This window comes from Rhea pennata, chromosome 3 (assembly GCF_028389875.1).
Source record: "Rhea pennata isolate bPtePen1 chromosome 3, bPtePen1.pri, whole genome shotgun sequence".
NCBI classification, from domain to species: Eukaryota; Metazoa; Chordata; class Aves; order Rheiformes; family Rheidae; genus Rhea; species Rhea pennata.
In genome coordinates this window covers 7,560,830-7,569,114 of record NC_084665.1, presented here as the reverse complement: position 1 = coordinate 7,569,114, position 8,285 = coordinate 7,560,830, and positions in this window count along the sequence as shown.

The following is an 8,285-nucleotide window of genomic DNA, read 5'->3' as shown; positions in this document are numbered from 1 at the left end:
ATCTTCACTGCTTCTCTAAAGAGATGGGGCACACTCTGCCCCATAGGAGTACGATGCTTGATGTTACGCTGCAAAAATTCACTGTTTCCTGAACTTGATAGTTCCTAATTTAACCTAATACGATTTATATAATTATATGCAATAAGGCCACTCCTTGCAAATTGGGGCAAAGGGGAGGATTTTACTAAATTTAGAAACAATCTTTAAAAATATAAAAGGTTAATAGGAATCACAACAATATACAGACATGAAATCCTATACACAAAATACGATCTTAAAGACCATACTCAGCCCACACAAAGCTAAGCAAGGCTGAACTGGTTCTGCACTTAGGTAAGACATTTCTAATTTAAAGCTACAGGAAGTTCCTTGCTTATTAAATAGATGTTGTCCTGATTTTGAGCGAGTGAGCCATCATTGCAACGTGGTACAAGACAGCACTAATCCACCATACAGGGGTTTCATTTAATGAAAACAAAGATAAAATTGAGGTATCCCCCTCTGCTTTTTTTAAAGAGTGGCAATTCACTCTCTGAATAGCAATTCGGAAAACAATACACAAAAATACATTTTTGGAACATTTTTACTTTGAGGATTTCCATCTCACGACTGCAGTTGCAACAGCCATCCATTAGGTAAAAATTAACTTTTATTCCATATAGGGCCCCACATATCTCTGTTTCCAATTTCTATGGGGAGGAGAGCCTAGAAAAGAGGCAACAGAGAGGCTGGATATAAAAGTAATGTGTTCTTTCTAGTAATGCCCTTCTCTAGGCTTGATAGAGATGTTTGAAAAAATCCGCAACCTAATCAAAAAAAGAAAAAAAAAAATCTCTCTTCTCTAGCCAATAGCACCATGTTCCAAAACGAATAGAAAGAATTAGCCATGAAGCTAGAAAAATATGAGATTAGTCTCCTCATCAGAAAGATTTCCTCTACAGACAGACGATTATTTCTTATTCATGACATCACCCATGGTAATTCAGACCCATCAAATTACTTATCTTGTCTGGTACCTGATTGCCTCATTATCACATTTGGAAAGATTAAAATAAAAACTTCCTTGAATGAGTAGTGATACACTAGGGGTTCTTTTGCACCTTTGGCATGAGGAGAATTAAAAGGGATGGAAGAAAAGCTATGAGGTCCCAGAAGGATGCTCTTCAGCAGACGTTGCCCATCTATGTCAGGGCAGCTTCGCTGGTATGCCCAAAAGAGAACAAGGACTTGCAGTTCTTTGCTGCGGGTCAAATCCTGTTCCATAAGAAAACCTTGGAAGTTCCAACACAGTTTCATGAGAAAATCACTCAGCTCTGCTTTTGCTGGCTCATTCCTCCAACCACTCCCCACCGGCCCCTCAAAAAGCGTCAGTCGTACCTGCATAAAATGTCTTTCTTTTCAGAGCATGAGGAGGGATAGAGGACTTAAGGTAATAATAAAAGTAATTAACTCACTGGGAATTCCTGCTGTAGGCTAACTATAGTTGCTTTAGAGAGGACAGCCCTTTCCTCTTTGCCATGCCAAACAACCTGCAAGGCGGAGGGTCATAAATTGGATTCCCAGTAGCCTTACAAGGAATAGCTACTGGTGACCCTATGGGATCTGGGTTATATCTCAAATCCCTGTGCTCTGAGTACAGTAAAAAACACTGCGTCTCTAGTCTCCTCTTGCTTAGGAAAAACGTGTCTGTGCAGCTCCACTTGGAGACTGTCTTTTAGGATTCCCCAGCATGGCTCTAGCTGGGGCCTTCTGTGAACTTTCCACGACAAAAATAACTCATTATCATTAAGCAAGGATTGGACAGATCGTTATGCAAGGACATGGTCACAAATAAGCCTTTATGAAAATGAAACATTATTGTATTAGAAGTTATATTCAATATATGCATTTCCAGGCTTACAAATAAGACATTCTGAAAATCAGGAGCACTGCTTAGTTGCTGCGATGATTTAAGAGAGCTACTAGGGAATATCAGTGAAAGTGATACAGAAACCAGAACTGGACAAAGGTGAGTAATAAAACCAAGGAAAAAAACCTTGAGCCAAAAATATATCAAAACTGACTCCACTGATGTGTTTTTCATTGCCTAGAGATGTAGTGCCATTCTCATCCGGTTAATTCCTATTCAGCATTTCTTTGATATACCTTTTATAATTTTCAGTCTAATTATAATGAAAATCATTTTTCAATGTAATTTTGTAATAAAAATGTTGCCTTATTTCTCATTACCTAAGAACACGATCTTGCACAGCTACTGAGCATGCTTACAATGTGTATAGTGTATCTTCTCTTTCTTAGCATTTAATCTCTTCATAGTCTACAGATGTCAAGAGGTTCAGATTAAGCTTGTTAAAGATCTGCTTCACTCTAACTCACTGATGATTATTTATTTAGCAGTTTTATGTAACCCTGTCATTGATAAGCACTCTATTAATTTGCCGAGGGACAAATCAACACTAGTTATTTTTCTACTGGCTATTAGATTCAGTGCTGCTGTTTGTTACAAACCACTTGCCAGTTAATTATAAATTATGGGTCCTCTTTGCCTATATTAATTGATATCTTCTCTGCCTTTGTAATACTAGACAAATAAATTGAAGGCAAGATTTATTAAGCAGTGCATGTCTTCCATCTCTTGATTAGTATTCTTTACTTTTTAAACATTTATACTTGTTTATACAGATTTGATAGCAGAACAGTACATTAGAGAACGGATCCTTGGGGTGTTTTTGGGGAGACAAGAAGACTTATTTAACAGCTTCCCACAAATTAGGTTGAAGTGACAGACAATTTAAATAAAGCAAATTTTAAATGTTCCTTTTGATTTAGTAAATTCTTAGGTTACAACATCTTTTCGCACAGATACTACCCACGTATTTTACAGAAATTGCATGTGTATTTATGTGCATTCAATAATAATAATTATTGTAGACACACAGTATTTTCATGTTCTAACTGCTGTGTTTAACATGTGAGAGCACACATGCAACACAAACGTATAGAAACTGAGACACGCATATGCACACACACATTTATATACGTACATCTCCGGCAGTATTCTCCATTGACTAATTTCATTTTCCAAATCTGGAGTTGTAATGAGAGGTTTCAGAACAATGGGACACGGCCATTTTTAATTTGCACGAGTGTGAATTATATAAAGCAGTGTTACAGTCTCCTCCATTTATGTATGATTGCTGGCCACAGGGAACACAGCCTTTCACAGAGACACTCACAGTCCACAAAGAAGCAAGAGTCAAAATTCATGCCATGTACTTTTGAAGAGAAACTTAATTCTTTTGCTCCCTTGTTAGCGTAAAGCAGAAAAGTATAATGCAAAACCCTACACTGGAGTAACTTCTTCGGTTTCAAAAGAATTCCTAACAATTACACCACAGCTGAAATTGGCCCACAGGAACAAAATGCCAGGTCATTTCTGTAGGTTCTAATTTTATAGCATCTTATTTCCACTCTCCAACCTTTAAAGCCCACTCCTCTATGTAATAAGGATGTGATACACAGAAGTGTTCAGCAGGGTTATAAAAGGTTTTACCTCCTGCTACCTGACAGGTGTCAGGAATCGTTGATCCTAGAGATTATAGTTACATTTCAAACCTAATTATGTACAGTTTTTTCCATGCAATTAATAGCTTCATCTGCAATGCCCTAAGTGCTTTGCTATATGTTAAGTTAGATAAAGTCAAAGAAGGCGCATTTGTGACCCTGCGGTGAATGCATTGCTGTATTGACTGTCCACAAGAAACACCTCTCTCATTAATTAACTCTTATATTGCACTGATTAGTACGTGTGCGTATGTGTGCACATGTTCTCTACCAGGTGGAACTTCCGTATCACCCTCTAGAGGATGGCTCACAAAGACTAGCAACCATACTACTACTACTACTCTCCTAATTCACAATACAGTCCACACAGCTGCACAACCACTGCCCTTTCATAGTCAAAATACCCAGAAGTTTGTACCCACAACCAAACTGTAGCTCAAATCTCATGTCAAGTAAATATGTGAGAATTCCGTGGCAAGACTTACTAAACTGCTCTAAGGAAACAAAAACTAAAGGCAAGTAGCAAAATGGAAACTAATTATAGGCATTCTTGCAAGCATAAAGGAAGAACTTGGTTTTTGTATCATGGAAAAAGCTATGACCAACTCTCAATAAGCTTATCTCTTTAAATTAAAAAAAAACCCTCTATTTAATTTCTATTTTCTTGAGCATCTTTGTCTCCATATATGCCTCCAGTGCAGCTCAGATTAGAACAGTCAGAGAAACCTGCTTAAAAAAATAAACGCAAAATTTATTAATGCTATTTGTCTACTTCACCAAAGCCATTATCAGATTTCATTCATTAATAAGGTCTGAAAACCATTTTGAGACCTTCAGACAGACAGCACGATGGAAATGGAATTACAATTAGTAGTAGCAGCAATAGTAGTGTTAAAAAATAGATGCACCCTTGCACCTTAACAAGGCACTTATTTGTAAAAATAACAACATGGTTTTAATTTTTTGAATAGGACTACATTAAAGAATGGAGTATCACACAACATCTGAGCTGCTCAGAACAGCAGTCCACACAAAACTTCAAAGCAAATGAAACTGCAGTTTGGGCCAGCTGATGTAATCCTGGACAGGGTGAATGAACTCTGTCTCTTTATTTATAGACTGTGGCCAGACCCAAGCTGGCAATCAGGACATCACACTCCACCATGGACACTTACCAGGTCAACTTTTGGCTACCTTGAGCATCTCTGAATCATGAAATTTTTGGCATTATAGATGCACACTGACATATTCCTGGAAGCACTTCAGCCACTAAGGATCCAAGGCCCAAACCCAGAAATGCATTTATATATCTAAACAGGAGTTAACAGTTCTGCTGCAGCTGTGATGGGCTTAGGACATAGTCAATGTGAGACTTTCCTAAAAATAATGAGTATTGTCAGAAAAAGGAGAGAAGCTTTTGGATGAGCAAACTGTTCCTTGGGTCTCATACAGAGGCTGCAGATAGCAGAGATAAAAACAAGTTAAGAACAATTTTGGTCAGAGTTTAATTGGATGTGGATCAGTTTGGCTATTTTTCAAGCACAAAAAAGCCTTATACCTGCAGAGTCAGATGAGGAAGAGCAGTAATAAAACAGTTATCTCCAAGGAGGGGTTGGGGAAGGAGGGAAGTGCACTCTTTATGGTCTGTGGCATAGGGAGATGTTCCTGGGGAAGGGGCCGGAGAGAAGATGCAATGTGCTGCAAAACACAGCACAGCAAAAAAATGTGCTTTTATTAGGGCACCTTCCTTTTGGCTCTTCTTGTTCAGCACTATGTGTGAGGGCACTGCAGAGCTACGGGTCCTTTTCCACCTCACAAGCAAGCAAGCAAAAATGGGACCCAGCTTCAGGTCCTGGAGGTGGCAACTGAGTACTGCAATCAAACATCCACCAAGGTGTCAGTGGGTCTAAGGTAAGGAATGGGTAAACCATCTCAAATAAAATAGGAAATAACCTCAAGTGTTGCTGTAAACCACTTTTTTCTAGATTTACAGAAGTTTGAACAGCTTTCTTGTTCTATTTTCCATTTTCTTTCACAAGAAATGTAAAATTGAGGCCTTGACCAATCAGGGTCATTAAAAATCCCATTAACCTTTTCACAAGGTAGGGCTTAAGTAGGGTTAATTAAGCAATATTGCTTCACAAGGGTCTGAAGAAGCATTTTCTTTCTAGTTTCAATATATATGCCAGTAGGTTTGCACGCTTTCCACAAGTTTTGTTTTAAAATTTGGGTTCCACCCACCTCTTTCTCCCTACCCCTCCAAACCCTCCCAAAACATAGAAGAAAACCATACAAGACTGTAAATTCACCGTGATTCTATGTAGCACCATGAAATTCCTGGGATCCATAGGTTTGGCTGAAAAAAGATATTCACACTCTTTCAAATGTGACTCAGAGGCCAATAGAATGGTTTATACACCACACAAAATGTTTTGAACAAATATTTGTACACTACAGAAATACTCTCATCATTATAATGAATTAAAGAAAATACTGAGTCATTTTCCTCATACCATAAATAATCATTTACATTTATTCATTGCTGTATGCTGTAAGCATTCTCAGAAAAAGAACTCAAAGCAAAGATAAAAAGCAGTCATAAAAAATGAGAGAAATATGATAAACAGTACATATTTGGCCAGAGAAAAATCTGCCATACAGAGCTTGGAAACTATCACCATGCAAGAGGAATCTTGGACTTCGGTCTGTAACTGCCTTCAACCACCTTCCTCCACACCTTTCATCTGAACTCCCTGCACACAGCATTATCCTACGATTATCAACATACATAAATAATAATAATCGACTAGAATAATGTTTGCAAAGTTCTGCTTTTTAAATACAAGCAGAATGTAAGTTACAACACTGCACAGCTAAACTTTTTTTTTTCCCCCCCTCTGTTGGAAACCTAAATTGTGTGCAGGAAATTATAGCAGGGGGATAACATGGATTTAGGATTTAGATGGAATCCCTTTGAAAATTGCCAGAGGACAACAATTTCTTCCCCCAAAAGCAGGGTGTTTACTGATACTGAAGCTTTTTATACAAATTGAAAGTTCACAATGAAAATTCTGGCTGGAAAGTTACTAATATCCGAGGCAGAATTTGTTACTTTGGACACGGAACAGAGTATGAAAGCTAAAATTTGAATCTGAACCTGTTTGTGCCACGCTCCTGATCCCTGTTTGAACTATTAGGCCACTGTGGACTTTGCTTCCTTTCAGTCACATCTGAAATCTCCAATTATGTTGAAAAACTGCCAGAGATTTTTTCAGGGGTGAGTGCAGGGTGAGAGAAGAGCCGGCAAGCTCTCTTACCTGGTCATCTCAGCTACTGCACCGATTTTCTACTCTGGAGTAGAAATGACCAGTGAAATAACATCCAATATTTGTAAGCACTTTGTAACCAACCAATTTGTAGCCATTAATGTCGATAGAAGGAGCTTTTTTTAGAAACAAATTAGGATGAGTGAGATGCAGTTGGTGGTTTTTGCTTAGGGTAGGAACTAATAGAAAGTTACAAAAATTGCAATTTGTTTTTTTAAATGCATCGTTTCCAAAGTGCCTAGTCCTTTCAACCTCTGAAAGGCAGTCTGGGGGAAATCAGAGGAGTCTCACTATTTCTTTCACTTACTAATTCCTTTAAATACACCCCTACCAGCGTTTCATGGCAGACGGAGCTGATCCTTGTGTTTAGGACAGTTTGTAAATGGCACAAACTTTTCCTGACAAAGTGAACCTTGCACACCACCTGCTTTGGTTGGTGACACTCTAAAATGTAACGATACTTCTCAAAGGGAACATACAAATTAAAATCTATTTCTCTAAATAGCTGAACATAAAATGTAAGTATTTGGAGTCTTGACTTCATCCTAGTTTGGATAAAACTAGCTGATTTTAATGACAGTCCTCAGTCCACACGATGAATTTCAAAGCTGGAACTATTCTGAATTTCCTTGTTCTTCTATAATTGAAAATAGGAAGAACTATGAAAGAACAGTATCCACAAGTTTTCCAGGTTGGTTTTCCAGACTTACGGGTTCAGGCATTGCACTCTTAAAGGAATAATACACTAACTTTTACTAAATATTCTGAGACTAAACTTCACCCATTGTTAGCCAGGAGTCCAACGTTTCCTCCCCCAGAACTTTAACAGACACAACTCACTCACCATGTTACAACAACTGTGTGATGCACTGTACACCAACAATATCATGTTATGCACAGAGAATTCAGAGAGGTGAGTGATTTGCCCAGAGCCAACGACAAACCTGGCATTAGATGGAACGCATATAGTTTTAGCTCCCAAACCCGTGTTCAAACCACTAGATCATACTTCTCCAGAAATTATTGCCTGACAGGGCCATATTTATTGAGAGGGAAGTATGTATTTTCTAATGGAGTGGGAAATACTTCTCTTTTTTTAGATGTTAATATTCATTTTAAGCATTCTGTGTCTGAAGATCATTATGAATGTGTTCTTGGAATTTCATTAACATTACAAAAAAAAAAAAAAAATGCCCAAAGACAGTTTTGATGCAAAGCTTATTTTAAGTGGGTAAATTCCTTGTTTTTTCTTCTATTTTTTTTCTTAAGCCCAGAAAGGGTGGATAAAAGACCCATAAAATAAATGCTGAGTGAATAGGACTCTTGAGCTATAGAACTTGTGCTGTGAAAATTCTACTTTGTCTGGCAAACACTATTAAACAGAAATCTATGAAG